Source organism: Eleginops maclovinus, chromosome 13 (assembly GCF_036324505.1).
Source record: "Eleginops maclovinus isolate JMC-PN-2008 ecotype Puerto Natales chromosome 13, JC_Emac_rtc_rv5, whole genome shotgun sequence".
In the NCBI taxonomy this organism is placed as follows: domain Eukaryota; kingdom Metazoa; phylum Chordata; class Actinopteri; order Perciformes; family Eleginopidae; genus Eleginops; species Eleginops maclovinus.
The window spans coordinates 8,117,594-8,139,505 of NC_086361.1; the positions used below are offsets into that span (position 1 = coordinate 8,117,594).

At 38.8% G+C, this 21,912-nt stretch overlaps 1 pseudogene; it reads left to right on the forward strand.

Moving 5' to 3' along the window:
• Positions 1-560: 560 nt before the first annotated feature.
• LOC134875240 (protein NDRG2-like) lies at positions 561-11,505 on the forward strand (annotated as a pseudogene).
• Positions 11,506-21,912: the final 10,407 nt, after the last annotated feature.

The window sequence follows — 21,912 nt, forward strand, 5'->3', positions numbered from 1 at the left end:
CATTTAATGCCTGGCTGCTCCAGTGGACACGCAGAAAACACACACTGTGGATGTTAATGTTGAAAATAAGCAGCTCGCTTGACTAACTTTCTCCCGATAACAGTAATTTAGTACAGAGGGTTTTTTTTTCCTATCATTCCCTTGTTTTTCACATGTCCCGTCCTCCCCTCGGTGCTTCTCAATTTTCTCCTTCCTTTGTTCACTGCCTTTCCTTTCCAGGTTTTGTCATTACGTCTGTTCTTTCTTACGCAACCTTAAACATTTCCAGCTCTTTCTTTCCCCTCGCACAATCCTTCACTGCTCATCTCTGCCAGCACCATGACTAATTTAACTTTCATAAGGTCCACAGCTCAACAGAGTTCCTGGAGGAAATATCTTCTTGCTGTATTTTATTAATCATTTGTGTGTGGTAGTGGTTTTACAGCTAGCCTCTGTCTCTGTGTGTGTGTGTGTTCCTGTGTGTTGCGTGTTAAGGAGTCAGGGAGAATTAGATTGTATTCCATTGTCACGGTCAGAGAAGTATTTTCACGCCTCTTCTACCTGTACAAGTAGTTGACACCATGACGACAGAAATGCAGAAATCGCCATCACACGGAGGAGATTCCATTACTGACGGGGTCAGGCGGAAGCCAATGTAAGAGAAGATGCCACACAAATATGAACCGATTACGATAATGATCAAGTCAATATTAAGACACGAACATGGAAAACAAACATTTCAACAAAACGACCCTGAAGAGAAACACACATTGTTTGAACACAATGATCATGCAAACACATCCTAATCCCAGCTGAAGACACACACATGATGTAACGGACATTATGTGCACAACCACAACGTGTGTGTGAGTCCCAGGAGTCAGAAAAACAAGGGTTGGTTTTGTGTTGAGCATTTGTGTCCGTGCAGTACGAGTGTGCGTTTGAGTCTGAGCAAACGCGTATTGTGAACCATGAGTAGCAAATACTGTGACTGTGTGTTAGTGTGTTGAGTAATGCGTTGTTTGTGCACAGCTGCAGTGCTGGCTCAGAGGTGCGGGTTGACGTCAAATACCCGAGGGAGAGAGAGCAGCTCCTCAGCTCTGCCGATGTTTGTCGAGCAGTAAGGCAGCAAGCTGAGCTACTCACACTGAGCCGACAACTGCTTGGGAAAACAGGGAAATGCAACGCAGAAACAAAAACAACATTCCATAAAGGGAGAAGTAATCTGAATTAGAATCCAGAGTGAGCAGGAGGAGTTTAGTGAGTTTATTAACAATAAATTTGTGCATTAAGGACAGGCAGTAGGGATTTGCTATAACTAAAAGTAGACTCGTGAGCTTCTCTGTACCAGATCCCATTAAAGCAAACACAGTTACTTTGCTTCTGCAGTAAAAGTAGCACTTTTAATGTTGGCTAATGGCGAACTAATTTGGCTAATGGATGCCTGTTTTGAGTTTGAGACTTCTTCAATGGTTAATGCACCTTTTTGTAACTGTCAGCTGACTGAAATTCAATACAAAATTTCAGCCACCTTTCAGGTCGTATCTGACTTCAAAGGCTCAAAGGCGCCTTGAGTCTGCCGGTATATCAACCATTTAAAAGTTCAGTATGTTCCTCAAACAGCTGTACTGTAGTTTTTTTAAGCCAACAGTATAAAGTGCATTTCTTAAAGGACTATTTTCAGCTGTGGCATTAATAACGCATTTGGTCTTCTACTGAGTATTTAGAGGTAGAGACAATGTAATGGGGCTCAAAATAATCTCAACTTTTGGGAAGACGTCACCGTTGTGAATGCTGAGGCTCAACATATACACTAAAGTGTCTATATAATAACTTGTCTATTATATGTATCTTATTTAGTATACACACCCCAAGTCCTCCAACTCACCTTAGACCTCAGAAAACTGAAAACATTTCTTTGAATCCACCTTTTAAAGGCTGTTTTCTCAATACTCACAGATTATCCAACATTCTCTGTGTAAAAGCCTTTATATGTCAATCAATTTAAAACTTCAAGTACAATTTCACAAAACTTTTCATACTAAATGAATAGAACGTTGATATCTATTAGTTCAAAAATGTTACTTATTCCCCCTGTAGTGTCCTTCCATTAAGATGTCAAATGATACAGGACAAAAGCAGAGACTCATTCCTCATCTCTTTTCCGGACTACACTGCCACACAAGACCACATGGGGGTGTGGCGGGTGATTATCCAAACCTCACATCCGTTCTCCGTGACATCCCGAATCCACCCTCATTAAACACGCACCCCGCCACACGCTAAACCCTATGACGAGAACATGCTTCATATTGATTAAACTAATACCTTTTATGATGCAGACATATGCACACGCCCACTCTCCACTTCAACTTCCCGCGGTCTGCTCATTTCAGAGGCGCTCTGGGATTCACGTAACTTAATAGCCGGTAAATGATTCCAAGGTTGCAAATGAACGTAAAGCTCCCACTTGACAGACATCCTACTAATAAAACACAGTATCCCCTCAACACCTGCCCTCCTGGATAGTTTCTCGATCTTTTTTCGAGTCTAACACCGCCCTTTTTGGTCTCTGTGGGGTTAATTACTGAGGCGAGCGTGGCGTCCTTTTACATAAAAGGACTTTGAAAGAACAATGAGGTACAATTTCCTGTCAAATATGCTTCTTTTTTCTATTAAAACCCAGTAAAAACAAGTAAGTAATCAGATTACAATTAGAACAGTTTATCAAGGTTTTTATGAATGAAATAACAAAGTTGTTAAATTGAGTCCATTCAAAAGTACTCATTCGACTCAATTGTGAAATAACTGGTTTGATTTATCAAAAGTGTATTATTTTTGGGGTCCTTTTCCCCACAAAGACAAAAGTGAAGTGACATCTTTTAGTCAGATTTAATTTAACACATGCCACTACTTTGTTTTCTAACGAGACTTCATTTCTATATTCTCACAGTATGTTGAACTGGCTGCTAGGAATCTCCTGGACAAGGACGAGGTACGTCATCTAGAATACAATGCTTAAGTAAAATCATCCTAAAATGAAGTCCATTTCAAGGTTTCAAGTGTCAAGGCTTTATTTGTCATATGCACAGCAGATACAGCGTATATGTTGGCAATGAAAATCTTATGTCGCGTGCTCCTCCAACAACTCAACATACATGGGGCAAATAACATAAATAAATTAGTGCAAAAAGAGAGAAGAATATTTACAGTAACAACAATAAAGATTTGAGGATGTGAAATATATACATATGTGGAATACATTGAGAGTATTAACACTTTACACTGTTGAATGAGGAGGTATGGACAGATGCATATATTATGTATAGCAGATGTATATGGCAGATATGTACAATATATAGATAGTGTACTATAAACAGATATGTATGGCAGATGTGTATATATATATATATGTATGTGTGTACTATAAACAGATGTGAGTAGACATTCACAGCTCAGGAGTTCAGTAGTCTTTAGCCTGTGGTATAAAACTGTCTCTGAGTCTGGTGGTCTTGGTCCGATGCTGCGGTACCGTCTGCCAGACGGCAGCAGACAGAACAGATTGTTGCTGGGGTGATGGGGGTCCTTTAATATCCTACCGGCCTTCTTCCTACACCGCTGGGTGTAGAGGTCCTCCATGGATGGCAGCTCCGTCCTGGTGATGTGCTGAGCAGTTTTCACCACCCTCTGTAGAGTCTTACGGTTGAGGGCGGTGCAACTGCCATACCAGGCGGTGATGCAGCCAGTCAGGATACTCTCGATGGTGCACCTGTAGAAGTTGCAGAGTATCCTGGAGTCCATGTTGAACTTCCGCAGCCTGCGGAGGAAGAAGAGCCGCTGTCGAGCCGTCTTGGATATGACCCTGGTGTGATGTGTCCATGTCAGGTCCTCACTGATGTTTACCCCGAGGAACCTGAAGCTGCTGACTCTCTCCACAGGAGTCCCGTCGATGGTGATGGGTGTGTGTGCCTCTCTCTGCCTCTTCCTGTAGTCCACAATCAGCTCCTTTGTTTTGCTGACGTTGAGATGGAGGTTGTTGTCCTGGCACCAAGATGTCAGGGCTCTGACCTCCTCTCTGTACGCCGTCTCGTCGCCGTCTGTGATCAGGCCGATGACGGTCGTGTCGTCAGCAAACTTGATGATGGTGTTGGAGCTGTGTGTGGCCACGCAGTCGTGCGTGAACAGGGAGTAGAGGAGAGGGCTGAGCACACAACCCTGAGGGGCTCCGGTGTTGAGGGTCAAGGTGGAGGATGTGATGTTCCCCATCCGCACTGCCTGGGATCTGCCCGTCAGGAAGCTCATGATCCAGTCACAGAGGGCGCTGTTGAGCCCAAGGTCCCTGAGCTTAATGATGAGCTTGGAGGGCACAATGGTGTTGAATGCTGAACTGTAGTCAATGAACAGCATTCTCACATAAGTGTTCCTCTGGTCCAGGTGGGAGAGGGCAGTGTGGAGGGTGAGGGAGATGGCATCATCCGTGGACCTGTTTGCTCTGTAGGGCAAACTGCAGGGGGTCCAGTGAGTCAGGGAGGGAGGAGGTGATAAAAGTTTTGACTAACCGCTCAAAGCACTTCATGATGATGGAGGTGAGTGCAACTGGGCGGTAGTCATTGAGGCAGATGGGTTTTGTCTTTTTGGGGACAGGGACAATGATGGACTCTTTAAAAGCATGTGGGGACTACAGACTGGAGCAGTGACCTATTGAAAATGTCTGTGAACACATCTGCCAGCTGAACTGCACACACCTTGAGAGCACGGCCAGGGATGCCATCAGGTCCCGGAGCCCTGTGTGCGTTGATCCTTTTCAGAGATCTACACACATCTGCACTGGTTAAAACCAGTGAGCAGGGATCCTGGGCCTTTTGTGCCTCCACAGCCGGGGGCTTCTCAAAGCGTGCATAAAATGTGTTCAGTTCATCTGGGAGAGATGCAGACACTTCCTCAGCACCACTCGTTGTCCTTTTGTAGTCTGTTATTGTTTTTAGTCCAGACCACATATTTCTGGCGTTGGAGCCCTTGTAGTTCGACTCCACCTTGTCCCTGTATTGTCTTTTCGCATCTGCTAATAGCTCTCCGGAGTGCATACCTGGAATTCTGTACTCATCCAAATCACCGCCGCTGTGCGCGATGGCCCGTGCTTTAAGTTTAGCTCGGACCTCGCCGTTTATCCAGGGCTTCTCATTTGGGAATGTCCGTACAGTAATCCGCGGCACGACGTCATCGATGCATTTGCCGATGTAGCAAATGACCGCGTCAGTGTGTGTGTTTATATCGTCCTCCTCAAACACACACCACTCCGTGATGCCAAAGCAGTGGCGGAGAGCAGAGTCAGACTGCTCGGACCAACGCTGCACTGTCCTTGTCACAGGTCGGTCCCTCTTCAGTCTCTGCCGGTAAACGGGGAGCAGAAGAAGAGATATGTGGTCTGACTTGCCGAAGGGGGGGGCGGGGGAGGGCTTTATATCCATGCCGGAAAGGAGTGTAAACATGGTCCAGTGTATTTCCACCGCGCGTGGGGCAGCTGACGTGCTGATAGTATTTCGGCAGGACTTTCTTCATGTTGGCTCTGTTAAAATCCCCGGCCACAATAAATGCGGCCTCTGGCCGAGAAGTCTCTGTCCTGTCGATAATCCCATACAGCTCCTCCAGCGCTGTGTTGTTGTCAGCGTGCGGCGGAACATACACTGCTGTTAGAACAACAGATGTGAACTCCCTCGGCAGATAAAAAGGCCGGCATCCGATCATGATGTGCTCTAGGCTGGGAGAACAGTCCGAAGAAATGATCTCCACATCTGAGCACCAGTTGTTGTTGAATCATGAAGCAGACACCTCCTCCCTTGCTCTTCCTGAGTTTATTGTCCGGTCCTGGCGATGAATGGAGAATCCGTGTGGAACAATGGCGGCGTCCGGTATCGTGGGGTCGAGCCAAGTCTCCGTGAAAACCAAAACATTACAGGTCTTAATGTCCCTTGAAATGCCACCCTGCTACGGAGTTCGTCCAGCTTATTATCCAGGATTGGACATTTGCCAGAAGTAAACTCGGTAGAGGAGGCCTGTTTTCACGTTTCCTCAGCCTGACCAGGACCCCGGCCCGGGAACCTCGTGGTCTCTTCCTCCTGCGCTCCACAGGTAGAGCTCCAGCAGGTAAACACGGAGACTCTCCATTGTTTGCAGGTCGTCGTGGATTATTGCTGTCCACCACGACCTGATGTGTAAAAGTTGTTCTCTATCATATTGGATGATAGGGCTCGCTTGGGCGGTTTGCATGTTGCAAAAAAAGTTAAAAACAACCAACAAAGTAAAACAATAAAAAACTAAATGTGTGGTGTTTGAGGAGCTCGAGACACTGCACCATCCTCGGCTCCATCTTGACCTTAGATTGACCAGTTGTGTCTCTTTGTGGTTGTTTCAGATCATGTGTTGCATTTTATGTTCCATATTAGTTGTGTTCTGTTTCCATGATAGTCTTTAGTTGCATCTTTTCCTCCCCCTTTTCAATGGTCATTATACGTCCCTTAGTGCCTCTTTGTTGTCCATGCCATGAGTCTAAAGGCTTTTTTGGAATGAAAAATGAACAAGGAATGATAAACATTGGGGATATACATTTCATAAGGAGGGAAAATACTTGGAATCTCACTCCATCAATGTCAATATCAAAACCTCATATTTGTTATTTTGCAGGACACAGTAATCGAGACCCAGCACGTTGTTCTGCACGTGACCTTCACGGCACACGGACCACCCGCAGGCCCTGCATCCACACCTCCATGACGTGGGTCTGGAAAGTAAGTGTCTCGAACCACAGCTCTTTCTCCCATCTGAACTGACTTTTTCTTGCCCTCCCATATTTATTCCTCACAGGTAAGAGCTGCTTCTCCCCTCTGTTCAAGTTCGAGGAGATGCAGGATTGTGAAGAACTTCACCCTGATTCTTTTGATGCTCCGGGGCAGGAGGAGGGGGTGCTGCCTACCCGCAGGGTACGTTGCATTGCTCTTATGTTGACATGCTGGTTTTGCCCTGCAGTAACCTTGCTGTCTTTTCAATGAACTTCTCAGAAACAGTCTTCTATGGCAGGCTTAAACCTAATTTTCTTCCAAAAATACTTTCCCATCTTTAACATCTCTCTCCTCTGCGGTCTTTAATACGCTCTTCCTGTCAGAGGTTTAAAGAAAAGCCGCTCTTTTCTCTATCTTTTCACACACTTCACTCTGTACTTCTCCATCAATTCACGTCCTCGTGTGATTATTTTACAGCTCGGGAGGATTGTGACCCTCAATCTAGAAATGGGAGGTTATTCTCTTTTTGATCTCGTTTTAATTCTCTATGATCAGCCAATGTATAAAATATAGATATAATCTTTTGCTGATCATTCATTGTGGATAATGTCGACATTAGTTTGGTTTCACATTCAAGGGGGTAGCTTTGGATGCGTTTTCCTCCTTATGATGGACCGGCCTTGCTTTTGTTCCCTGTTACAGCTACCAGTATCCCACCATGGACACCGTAGCGGAGATGATCCCATCCGTCCTGCAGTTTTTCAAGTGAGTAAATGGCATTTATTCAGAAGGAGCAAAATGTTGTTTTTCGCCTCAAAACATACTTGTGATTCTGTGTGTTTGACTTCAAATGAGCTGACTCTCTGTATGTGGTATTAACTTGTTTTGTCCCTCACAGCTTCCGTACTGTAATCGGACGTGGGTGTGGGGGGTCGGAGCGTACATCCTCTCCAAGTTTGCAGTGAGTGTCCTTTTTTTAAGCTCTTGTGTTCTGACAGCAGCGTATAAAACCTGCGCCTTGGTTGTTTAATAAACAGCAATGAGAGATGGTAGGAACATATGCAGTAATTTTCAAATTTCTAAATTGCGTTAATACATCCATAACTCAAACATCTTTGCCATTTGTAATGGTTACAGTGGTTTATTATTTTGCATAACGTTGTAGAAGAAGAACACAGACTATGTCAGTAAAAGTGGCAAAATGTACAACTACTCTCCTAGACTCCAAGTAGGACTAAATATGGCAATATACTTTAAGTACCAACAGTAAAAAGTACTCGTTGTTCAAAATGGCCCATTACAGAATATATTATATTACTGAATTCAATTATGGAGGATTTAATGAGAATATAACTTTAATAGTGCAGCTGCTAACGCTCATTTATATTACTTTATAGAAGAAAATACAATATTTTCCCGAAGGCTGAATTATGAAATAGCAAAAACTCTACAAAAAAAGTACTTAATACACATATTACAATAAATTCACTAGTTATTTTCCAGCTCTGTTAAAAAGAGCATGTTAAATGTATACAAAATGTATAAGATTACTTATTATTATGATTTCACATCATTCCTGATATTAGAGAAATCAGAGTAAAGTAGGAATTCAATCGGAATAATATATTAATATAAGAATAAATATATAGATTAAAATAAGAACAAAATTAAGAATAAAAATAAGAATTAAATTACAAATTAATATAAGAATAAATATAGGATTAAATAACAACAAAATAAAGAATTAAAATAAGAATTAAACTACAAATTAATGTAAGAATAAATATAGGATTAAAAAAGAACAAAATAAAGAATAAAAACAAGAATAAATTACAAATTAATATAAGAATAAATATAGGATTAAAATAAGAACAAAATAAAGAATAAAATAAGAATGAACTTACAAATTAATATAGAATAAATATAGGATTAAAAAAAGAACAAAATAAAGAATTAAATTACAAATTAATATAAGAATAAATATAGGATTAAAAAAAGAACAAAATAAAGAATAAAATAAGAATTAAATTACAAATTAATATAAGATAAATATAGGATTAAAAAGACAACAAAATAAAGATTTAAATAGAATTAAATTACAAATTAATATAAGAATAAATATAGGTTTAAAAATAAGAACAAAATTAAGAATAAAATTAAGAATTAAATTACAAATTAATATAAGAATAAATATAGGATTAAAATAAGAACAAAATTAAGAATAAAATTAAGAATTAAATTACAAATTAATATAAGAATAAATATAGGATTAAAATAAGAACAAAATAAAGAATTAAAATAAGAATTAAACTACAAATTAATATAGAATAAATATAGGATTAAAATAAGACAAAATTAAGAATAAAATTAGAATTAAATTACAAATTAATATAAGAATAAATATAGGATTAAAATAAGAACAAAATTAAGAATAAAATTAAGAACTCTTATAATTAGTTAAATTTAAAGACCTAAAACTTATTTACAGCTGAAAAAAATGTCATCAGATAAAGACGATGCAAAACGTTCCTAATGTGATAATTGTGCAGCTTTAATTATTTGTAATAACTTGTGTGCTGATTTAACTTTTACCTTTTTACACTGTTTTCATGTACATTTCTGTCTGTACTTTTACCTACTGAAAGACACTGAACACATTGTGTTCGTGATGTTTTCTCTATCATCTCACCATTTTTTGCTTCTGTCATCAGCTGGCAAACCCAGATTCAGTGGAAGGTCTGGTTTTGGTCAACATCGACACTAACGCCAGAGGATGGATCGACTGGGCTGCTCAGAGGTACGATCGTCTTTGTACACAGAAACATGTTGTATTTAATAGAGTTAGATCTAATATGACCTCTCCATCAGTTTACGTTTAGCTGTGGATATGAAATTATGCGACCGCGTGCATGGTCCCAGAGCGCTATGATTATGTCCTTGTTTATCATATTAGACTAAAAAGTGATGAACCGTCCTATTGATTTGTCTTCCTCTCCTCCTCCAGCTCGTCTCCGTGACGTCTTCCCTCACAGAGCAGATCAGTCCCACCTCTTCAGTCAGGTACGGAGACGATATTATAGTGTGAATTCAGTCTGTGTTTCATATCAGAACACAACATACTTTCCACAAATAGCTTCGATTAAATGTCGTTTCTTGCAGGAGGAGCTGTCCGCCAACACAGAGCTAGTGCAGTTTCACAGAGAGCGCATCTCCAAAGCGTCCAATATGGTCAACATAGAGCTCTTCTGGAAGACTTACAACAGGTAAACACACCTGCAGACATTATAAGATACATTCAATGCTATCTCAAAAACAACCAACAGCTTCTCTTTCTGTTTCCCTCCAGCCGTAGAGACTTGAACATCGACCGCAACAGCACCTTCAAGTAAATATTTACTAAACTTCTATCTGTATTCTTTATTTCTTGCTTGATTTGTAAAATAAAAACCTCTTATATATCTGAATTAAACCTTCTAATCTATATCTCTGTCCACTTCAGTGTCCAGTGATGTTGGTGGTGGGAGATCAGGCTCCTATGAGGAAGCTGCCGTAAGTGTTGAGGTCTTATTTTACGTTTGAATGGGAATTTGACTTGACTGGTTTTGTAGTGGGTTTTTCTCAATGTATATCAACACAAGAGTTGAGTCTTGTTGGCGATGTTTACTGTTCCTTGTATGACCACTAGGTGGAGTGCAACAGCAAAATGGACCAACAAACAAACTCATTCTTAAAGGTAACAAAGTCTTTCTTTTTTTGGATCTGTTTTTATCCTGTATGTCTCCCTTACTGCACTTTTTTTACCATTAACTCTTCCTCTTTGTCCACCACAGATGGCTGACGTGGTGGTCTCCCTCAGCTGACCCAGGTAACAACAAACTAACATCGTCTTTCTAACACTTAAGGACATGGATCCTTCTTTGTGCTCATGTATGGATGCGTTTTAAAACAACTCAGAATTACAAAACATCATCTGAAACTGAAGCACGTACCTATAATTAGATCTCCCATGCTATTGAAGGGATATTGCCAGTACCTTGTCTCCAAAAAGCCACAAAAAAAACAACAAACTTCTTTGAAAAGTTCTGGGTGTTGTAGTCTAGCGGCGACCTTGGGTCTAAGTCAAAGCTTAAGCTACCTTTTTTTTTTATTGCTAGCATGGGCGACTACACTGATGACAAAAAACGGTACAATTCTATAGAAGTCTACGAGAAAATGACCCTGATTCTCACTGTGATTGAATGCCTAATTTTCCAGTCTTTTTCAATTTGGTATGATGTCAAAATAGAAACAAATAAAGCTCTCTCTACCTTTTGAGTTCTTACCACTGCCTTGTCCAGTCTGGGATTCATTTGTACACCTTTTACAGATTGGAATTACTCAATGCACTGCTGTTATCTCTCTTTGTGTTTGCAGCCTGCTAAACTGACTGAGGCTTTCAAGTACTTCATCCAAGGAATGGGATACAGTAAGTTCAAACTTGTGTATTTTAAGTAGGACAACCACACTTTTTTCTTTGACGTTGCATGTGTTTCCATTAATTTCTAATATTCAAAGGTATTCTATTCTATCTATCTGTTCTTCTCCACAGTGGCTTCATCTTGCATGACCCGCTGTCCCGCTCCCGCACTACCTCCCTGTCCTCCTCCTACTCCATGGATGGGTCGCGCTCTCGCTCCCGCACCCTGTCTCAGGGCTCTCAGGGCGGACAGATGCCGCCCAGCCCTCCCAAACCATGGAGGTGTCTTGCTGAAGGAAAAAAATAAATAAAAATAGCTTAAGAGATAGAGGGTGAGAAGAAGAGGGCAAAACAGAAAGGGAAAGATGAAGCGCGACGATAATGAAGGAACAAGACGAATGGGTTACTTATTTGTCACTTAACAACTCCCATCATTCCCCACAAGAGCAGGAATAGGATAAGAGATGGAGGGAGACCGAGAACAGTCCTCCTCCTTTCTGCTGAATCAAAGTGGTTGGGCTGTTCTACAACAATATAAAAAGTATAGGAATGAGAGATTAATAAAAAAAGGGGGGAGTCGAGGAAATAATGTCGACCAGTCCTGTCTCCCTCCCTCTTTTGACTCCTATAGAGCCCTTTAGTTTAGAGGAGGCCTATAGACAACACACACCTTGCAGTAACCAATGGTAATAATTCAGAAATGGTTTTGTTGTGACCCTGATGATTATGGTGTTGATGATGATGATGATGATGATAATGATGATGATGATATAATAGATAAACAGTTTCAGTTTAAAACAACATAGATTAAAAAATAAAAGACAAAAAAATAGAATTTAGCAAAGATACTTATAACAATGTGTGTCTACTACTTTTTAAGCTACATTTTACCGTGTATTTTTACTTTATCTGATTTTATTATGTCATTTGTAACCTGCCTCAGCAATGGCCGAGCTACTGATTGGTTGACCTGTCAGCCAATGAGAACCATTATAGTGACTACTTCCTCCTTGTGTTGCCAGGTTGTTTATGTCTTCCATTTGCCCCGTCTATAAGTGACTGTTTTTGTTTTTTCCATTGGATTTAAGGGAAGTAGGCAGGAAGCTATTTCATTATTTTACTCTTTTTTTTTTTCTGGACTTGGAAGTTGCATGCCTGGTTTTAGCCCATGTGAATATCGACTGGATACAATTTTTTTTAAATATATATTCTGCTAATGAGGTGTGTGTGTGTGTGTGTGTGTGTGTGTGTGTGTGTGTGTGTGTGTGTGGTTTTTTATTTCCTTGGAGTGTTTGGCAAACATGGCGGTCTACAGGTAAGCATAGGTGAGACTAGTCGCTCACTAAGTAGTGCTTCCAATTTCCTGGTGTCCCGCACTGGGGACCAAATATCCATGCTGGTCTGCTACTCAACAGGAAGCCTTGCATCGCTTAGTAGCATGGTGGGTGGGATATTGCATTTCAGTTTTTGGGTTTAAAAGCAGAGGGATCACTGTGTTTATCTCTGGGTTGTAGTCTTTTAGCCTTCCCCAGTGCACGGATACCTCCTAACAAACCCGCTAGCATATTTGATTTTGAGTGCGTTGGGAAGTGTAATGAACACAGCTTTCTCAACTAGCGGCTTTACCCAAAAGGGGGGTCAAGAAAATTGTGTTGTGAATGTTGCGGTATGTATGGTCCGAGGAAGAAAAATGTTGGTGTATGGAAGCGCTTTTTTTTCCTGTAGCACAATTATTGGCAGTAAAGCATCCGGGGTCCTATGGAGAATTTTTAAATTTGATGCCAGCTAAACCCCCTGTGATTGACTTATCAAGCCCCGGTTCCGCCCTTCACTGCCAACACACTTGGGAAAAAAGTGTACAAATGTTGCCTCCATCAGTCGAAATATTGAGCCTTTTTTTGTCATACAAGTAAAAAAAATAAAACAGCCAATTTCTGCACCTTGAAAACAAAATCTCGAATTGCAGCCAATAAGCTTTCTTACTGCCAAATCTAAGAGCACCAAATGCAGGACTCAAGATACCGCCATCAGAAATGTCCCACTTAATGAGCTTACCACTGCCCAGCAACATGTCATTATGCTGGCGTACTTTTGAAAGTCCCAGTTTTTGGACCCAGTGAGATTATTTTCCTTGGCATTATTGAGCGTGGCACCTATTTGAACGCGTTCCTGTTCTGATGAAGCGTTGCATCTTTGTTTGTTTTTTGAAGAAGTTACATTTTTATGAAGGGTTGCCTGTTTCTGCCACACGCTATGTAAGGGTCCCAAGCTGTTTGATGAAGTAGAGTTGGATGACGACAGTGACGGAAAGAAGCTGGAGTGCCTAAATGCAAAATGTGACGTCTACCCCGGATGCCGCCATGTTTAGGCACTTATGTTGCTGTTGAGTGCTGAAGAATTTGATTGGAAATTTCTCCTCCCAGACTTAAAAAAAAAGCTTGAGCAATCTAGCATGGGAGCGTCTACCCAAAAAAAGATAACAGTTGGAGCCTAGACAATGAATTTGGCCAAATAAGGAAAAGGAGTGGTACTTATTTTGGAGAGTTGAGCAGGGCTGTGTGGTGTAAATGCTCGTCCATTTTGTCTTTTCATTTTTAATTTGTTCATTGTTTCCCCCCCCCCCCCCCCCCCCCCCCCCCCCCCGACCATTTGTTTAAGGATTTTTGATTTGTTTTATCTCTTTGAAATGTTAGTTTTTCCGTTCCCGATGTGCTCACAAATTAGTTAACCGTTTTGATAGTTCTTGTGTAACTTTTTTAGCCTTAGCACTGATAGGGAGATTAATATAATTAACAAAAAAAAATAAAGGGACAAGAATACAATCAATTTTACTTGTGGGCTTATTTCTCTGTGTAACCAATGAAACATACAAAAAAGCAAACGTAAATATTAATAAATGCTTAAAAATATACCTGTCTCCTGTCTTGCATTTCCAATAGAAGCTTTTCTTTATTCTATATACTCCCATTGTGTTGCTATATTTCCACAAAGCATTTCTCCTGTCAAGCAGGTAGGGAAGAAAAAGCCTCGATTAAACTTATCACAGACAGCTGCTATATGGCTACTGACCATTGGGGGCCAGCACTGAGCACGATTGTACTGAACAGCACTCCAATCGAAAAGCAAGAAGGAAAAAAAAATGCGCCATCTTGGATTTTCTGAAAGAAAATACCACGTGGGAAGGACACGTGCTCCTTGGAAGTAAATAGCCTATACAAGTTCTATTTTCTCCCGAAAGGTTTGTATTTGTTTGTTTCCTCTCTCGAATAAAAGAACATTTCACACATATGCCATGATTCACAATGCAATAAGTTATATCTTGAAACAGCTGGGTATTAGAACAAGACCTTGATAGGGCTAGCTAATTAGCCTTGTTATGCTACATGATTACACAAACTTTAATTTTGCTCCAGAATTTCTTCTGTAATTTCTTCAGATAAAGTAAAAATAAAGTATTATTTTCAAAAATATGTTAATTAAATACAATACCACGCTATCCTCCTGAGGTGGACTTTATGTACCTTTTAATTCCACCTATTTTTTAACAGTACTAAATCCATGTATTTACCCATATTATATTTCCCTTACTGTTGGATTTTTCCCCCCAAAAACATGGCAAATGTTTTTTAAATTTCCCTGATTTAAGAAAATGCTATGTTATGTATAAACAAGATGCCTCGGACCCAAATGCGGGGAGAGTTCAGTCCCAAATTTAAAAACCACACAGTGGCGAATTAAAATGATTTATTTTTTCCCCGTTAAGCTACCCTGCATTTGTTTTGGCAGCTTCTTTAACACAAAAAGGGACATGTTAAATCTTTAAATTTGTTTTAAATTTGTGACTATGATTGGCCTCTTGTAAAAAAAGGTGTAATGAGTATTTTTAAAAGTGAGTCAAAACCCCCCAAATTTTCAATTGGTGTTGATTTTTATTAAAAAAATCAAAATGAATTTAGATTGTATGTTTAGAAGTGTCATAGATTTCCCAAAAAATAAAAACCCTTTGATATAAAACTGATTTTACTTTAGTGAACCATAAAAGTATAAAATGAAAAAAAAAAAATACTGTTTTTTTTTAGGTGACTAAAAAATTGTTTCTGTTAGTTCGCTTCACAACATATTTTTTCTTTTCATAGCAAAGGTAATTATACATTTTTAAAGATAAAATACAAATATGAATTTTAAAAAAGATAAAATAAAAACCTTTAAAATTACAAGATAAAAAGAAAATAAAAAGTGAATTAAAAACCATGAAGCAGTTCTTTGAACGCAAAAAAATTTAGAAAAATAAACCCTATTTTTGTCATTATTAATAAAGGGGAAAACCTGCACTGATTCAAATATAAAAAAAAGTTTTTAACCCCTAAAACTTTAATCTGACCTCGTTGTTTTTGATGGTTTTTCGTCACAGGGTTTTTAAACCAAAAGGGGGGAAGTAAAGAAAGAACTTTAAAGCAACAACATAAAACTTAAAAACCCCAGACTGATGAATATATGCTGTGTTTCTAACTTTTAAAAAGTTGTGGTGAAAAAATTTCCTTTCAACCCAATGTCTGGTTTGTTGTTTTTGTAGCTTTTCTCAAACCCGAAAAAACCCGACATTGTAGACTTTGACTTTGGTTACATAGCTTTGAGAAAAAAGCCCCGCAGAGGAACTCGTGCCCTGGTATAGACTTGAGTCGGCCCGATTTCAAGGTTGAGTTTATGCGAATGTCAAAGCGGTGGCTAATTGTGGGCAATTAGGGGTTCCGGAGCGGATCAGAGGGAGTGATTCTGCGAAGCACTAACCAGGGCGAAGATGGACTGCTGGAACTAAAAATAAACTCGCTTTCTTTTTTCCCTTTTGCCAAACCCTTTGCGCTTTCCCGGGTTTTTTAGGCCTCATCTGTTTTTTTGAAATACAGCAAAAATGAGTGTTGGTTGACTTTTGAGGTCAAATCGGTTGAATGAATCCCTGAGAGTTCCTGATATTTTGGAGCACACATTAGTGGGAAATTAAATTTTTTCGCGTGGGTCAACAGATTGGTGCATTTTTTAAATTTCAGAGCTTGATCGATGCGTTTGGATCGTGATCTCTTGCGGGATAAAGGCAAAAGCCGGTTAATATGCAATGTGCCCAACAGTGGTCCTCCTGATGGCCTTAGTTACCTAATGCTCTCTGTATTTGCCCCTGTTTGCGCAATTCGTTTCCCAAAAGCAGTGTAGTGAGCAGGTTTGAGGAAGGGGATTCTCTCGGGGCGAGTTTTTGCGGCTGTTTCCAAGTCTTTTTTAGTTTGTTTTCTAAGTTTGGGTTGATTCGTTTTCATTGAAGTTTTTGAGAGCCAAAACCCCAATTCATTGAGTGCAGACAAACCCGAAAGCGTGGTTGTTGTTATTTGCTTGGGACAATTCATCTAATGTCTCCGTTTCCTTCTGAAGAGCCCCTTTCCTTCTCTTTATTTTTTTGGGGGTTTCACACTCCAAGTAGTGGCTAGTTCTTGAGCCCCTACATCATCTCTAACTCTTTAAATTCTTTATCTGTGAATTTGAGCTCTCCAATAAAGTTTGAAGTTTCCCCATCAAAGCCAACAATTTGAGTGGTTCTGGTAGGTGGTCTGAGCAGATAATGAGCTGAGCAGACCCAGGAGATCCTTGTCTTGCAGTTCGGCCAAATGCCTGTGCCTCCACTCGAGCATTCTTGGGCAGAAAGGTCTGCAGAACGAACAAACTCCAGCTCTCTTTACCTGGTCAGAGACCTTAAGGTCCATCCCTCTTCCAGCAAGATTTGTTGCTACAATGACCTCCCTGCTTCAAGCTTACTTTCAAAGATTGCAGAATTGTTCATGTTGTTGCTTATGTAAAGCTTTTGTCTGGGACTTTTTTTTCTAAGCAAGGTGAAGGTCCTTTGCTTGTTGGATGGTCTCACAAATGACCAACACAGCTCTTTGAGCCCTAAATGGAGTAAGGCTTGTTTCTGCCAATACACGTTGCAGATTTCCTGAACCCATTCTTGTTCTTCACATGCAATCACCCTTCAACCTAAAACAGCTTTCTGCGTTTGAATGGAGGTATCTGACAGGTCTTGACACCTTCATAGATTTTCTCCAGTGTGTCAGTCTCTGCTTGTTGGCAAGAGTCCCAGAAATCCCAAAGATCTGATCCTTGTACTTCAGAAACAGTTCCACATTGGACATATAGTTTGTGCGGCCGTCATGTCACTCAGCTTGTACTGATGTTTCATCTCAAGAAACTGCTGTAGTCCATCCGACATTACCGTAAAGTTTTCAACAACACCTGTGGAGTTGTAGTCAACAGGCACTATCCCATGAATCTCGAGGGTATATTCACGATCTTTTGTCATGGTTTGTGCTTTGAACGCATTTTCAATCCAAACCTTTAGTTTGGAGCTGACCAGATCTGAAGGAAACCTGGGACATAACACGCCATTCGATCTTTGTTGAGCTCACACGGTGTAAAATGCAGAGCTTGTTTTATTCTACTTCTGCAGCCCTTACCTTACTCTCTGTATCAGAATAAATTAACTGAGGAAAGCCATTGCTGTATTTTTTAGCAGTTGTCCATATCAATGCCAGGAGTGGATCGAGATGTTGCAAAGCAGGCATATCGCTGGCTATATAGACCAAGTCATTACCTTTATCTAACATCAAGGAATCTACTTCATCCACTATTGCACACTGGCATTTCCTTTCCCCAAATTGTGACATTCTTTCAAAGTCTGGTGTAGCCAGTGTCCTGCAAATTCACGAGTAGTGCCATATACCACCTTACACTCATAGCACGTTTTTAACTGATCGACTTGTTTGTTGGTATTGCAGTTGACACTGATTTTCAACATTTCATAAAAGCCTTTCCATTCATCAAAATCTCTTTTTGCAAGAACTGTGTGAGAACTAGTAAAGATGTCTACTTCTTCTCCTCTCAAAGCTCGAAAAGCTGCAAACATTGCAATTATGCAGGACTTTCCTCTCCAGTACCAACCTGAATTAACTGCCCTGTTTTGGACAGAGCCATTTACCCAGCTGACCATCTGTATCAGTCGTGGTCTGAACTTCCGACTCTTTTACCACTGCTCGACAAAGCTTTAGCAGGACTGTTTTCAAGCCTTTCCTCTGTGATCCTCACTGTGTGACTTCAGATCCTCAACAACTGCTGACACAATGTCTCTCACGTCTTTCAAAACATTGTCGTCAATGTGGTTTAACCGTTGTTGGCGGATTTCTTCAAGGATTTGGTCAGGGACTTTTCGGGTCATTGGCTAGGTTTTTTTAATGTCTTTATCTGTTACAGTCTTGTCTCGGACCAGCTGGTTTGAGTCTTCCTGTTAGCTTTTCCAACTGGGTGATGTATTAAATTTTATAATTTTTTTTTTTTTTTTTTTTAAAAAAAAAAGAAGCAAAAAAAAAAAAAACCCCCCCCCAAAAAAAAAAAAAATTTTTTTTTTTTTTTTTTTTTTTATTTTTTTTTTTTTTTTTAAAATTTTTTTTTTTTTTTTTTTTTTATTTAAAATTTTTTTCTTTTTTTTTTTAAATTTTTTTTTTTTTTTTTTTTTAATTTTTTTTTTTTTTTTTTTTTTTTTTTTTTTTTTTTTTTTTTTTTTTTTTTTTTTTTTTTTTTTATTTTTTTTTTTTTTTTTTTTTTTTTTTTTTTTTTTTTTTTTCCCTTTTTTTTTTTTTTTTTTTTTTTTTTTTTTTTTTTTTTTTTTTTAATTTTTTTTTTTTTTTTTTTAAATTTTTAATTTTTAAAAAATTTTTAAAAATTTTTTTTTTGTTTTTTTTTTTTTTTTTTTTTTTTTTTTTTTTTTTTTTTTTTTTTTTAAAAACTTTTGGGTCATTCAGGTTTTTTTAAGTTTTTTTGGGTCATTTGCGGGGGTTTAAAACTTTTTTAAAGCTTTTCCCAACCTGGGGAGGTTTTCTGTAACATAAAAAAGGTTAAACCCTAAAGAATGTATCCTAAGTTGTTCCCAAATCCAAAGGTTTTGAAAATTTAAAAACTCCCTCCTCCGTTTTTTTTGTAAAAACCTTTTGAGTTTTCTTTTGGGTAAAAAAAACTGAAGTTCAGTAAATTTAAAAAACGTTCAGCAAATTCTCCATCCTGCTGCCTGTGTCGATTCAGCCATTTGGGTGAAAAGTCGGGTTAAAAACAGAAAAAAAATGGATTTGTTTTGGGTTTTTTCCCTGTCAACTGTTGTAAAGTCTTGCGTACCCAATGTGCTACAAAAATAAAACCCAATATTTAAGTGAATACATGTATTATTCAAATGTTTATAGCCATTTTTTCTCATTTTACAACAGGGGGAAAACATATAACCAGCGTTTCATGCACACCCTGATTCTTTGCCCAAACCCTTTAAACACTAAAGGGAAATATTTTTGACTTTTTAGAGCTTAAACATGTTTATTAGGGAGTATTTTTTGTTTATGCGGGGGGTTAGTTTGTTTTTACCTGGGGAAAAATGAAAACGATGAAAGAGGAGGTTTCCCTTTGCACTCTGAGTGATCTGAACCCGGGGTTTTCTTCTGCCCTTTTTAATCTTTGGTTTGTTTTAATTTTTTCTCCTCAGGACACGCCCCCCCGGGAATTTCCCTTGGAGTTCGTGGGGGCTTATTGTAAAAATTCATTTCTGTAATAGCAAAAAGGCAAAATAAATTAAAAGGAAGTGAGCTACGAGCCTTGTTTCCCCCCAAAAAACTTATTTCCTATTTTACTTTAACCAAATTTTAACAACGTAAACAAGGTAAATTCAGTCTTTCAGAGTAAAAGGGCCCAATTTTGGCTCAAACAAACCCTTTTAGTTTTCAATTGATTTTGATTTAAATTCCCGTTTAGAAGTTGATTTGGAAAATAACAATACTTTGAAACACCTGAATGTAAATTTTTTATTTAAACCCAAAAAGTATTTGTGTATTTTAAACCCCAAAAATTTTTGTGGTTCCCTTTGCTTTTTTTACAAAGGCCCTTTCCCGTTCACTGTTTATAACTGTATGCTTTTTTTTCTTAAGGTGATATAATCAAAAATAAAAAACTTTTGGTATCAAAGTTTTACAAAACCTATAATTTAAAGGGTGCATAAATATTTGAATTAACTTTTTAGGGGGGAGCCATATAGAAATGTTTTGGGTAGGCTGTTGGTAAAAGTCCCGAATGTTTTGGAAAAATTTTGTTTGGAAATTTCCCCAAAACGTCATGGTTTTCTTTTATGTCTTGAAAATACATGATTCTCAGCACGAATTTACCCAAAAAAGCAAAACTTAATGAGTTCCATCATACATTTGAAATTACTTACATTTTTGTATCGGTATTGTTTTTCAAAGCTTACAGTATATGCAAAAAACAATCATCCTTGAGATTCAAATTTTTTTCTTTTTTTTCCCGTCTCTTTGGGTACCCTTTCAAATATATAAAAAATTTGGTTTTGTTGTTTGAATAAAGGAAAACTTTCGAAAGTACCAAATCCCCTCTGACGAAACGCTCTCTGGGTTTAAAAACTTTAAAAACCTCGCCATCTTTTTGGACAAATAAGTCCAACCAGTAAATAAAAACATGGTCCATATTTACCGAAATGAAATGTGTTAAATGTGTATGCTTGGTTTTAAATGCATCCAGGTTTTTCGCCATTTTTATCAGATGTATCAGGAAATAAAATTTGCACACGTTAAATTTTCCGCTAGGTTTTTAATGCCCTAATTGGAAGCTTCTGACCGTTTGGGGTACCAAAAGGTGGTTTTGGGTTTTTCCCCATCTGGTGCTAAACATTTTTTATTTGTGTGTGTGGCCCCGTCTCCCTATTTCTTTTTGTTTGAACTCTAAACAATTTAAGTCATAAGAAATAAAGAAAGTGGGCCCGTGAAAGGAACCTTAAAGGTTTTTCCCTTTTTAATTCTTTATGGGGCATTTTAAATTTGCATCCAGAACTGATGCTTAATTGCAAACGGGGAGCTTCGTTTTGGTCAAATAGTCCATTTTTGTAAAAACCCTTTTAAAAAAACTTTACTTTAGTATGATGTGGGCTGTAAAGTAAAACTTTTTCTTTTCCTTTTTTTTTAAAAATATAAAAAAGGGTTTTTATACTCCATTTTGTAAGGAATTACTTTAGTATGTTTTTGACGCAAACAGGGGGGGAGGTTTCCCCTCTCTGCATTGAGCTCCGCCCCTAAACACATGGACCACACCGCCCGGTTTGAGCTGGGCGAGAGAACCGGGCTGCTGCATTTAGACGGGCAGAAAGTGGGAAAGGTACCAAAAAGGCAAACCCCAAACAATCGAAAATTTCCGGAAGTCAAAGATCTTTCCCTTTAAAATAAAGCAAAAAAAAAAAGGGAAAAACCTTTGTTTTCGACTGAAGTCTAAAATGTTTCAATGCATTGCCAATACAACAGGTATGGAGACTGAATGGTTCGTGTGTATCACAGCACTATGATAAAGGCCGAAAAGTCAAAAAAAACCCAGGGAAATAAAAACTTTTATTTTTTAAGGGGGTTATTCCGGATGTAGATATTCCCCCCCCGCACAGGTGCGTTAAACTGCGAGAAATTTTCCCAAAGTGAGTCCTGTAAAAAACCCAGGACCCACCCCCGCTTTTTCGTTTTTTCAAAAAAAAAAAAACCTTTTTTTAGCTAAAATATATCCCTGGAGAAAACAATCTGTGAAAAACTTATTTAGCATTTAAGCAAAATTTACAAACCCTGAGAGGGAAACAAAAAA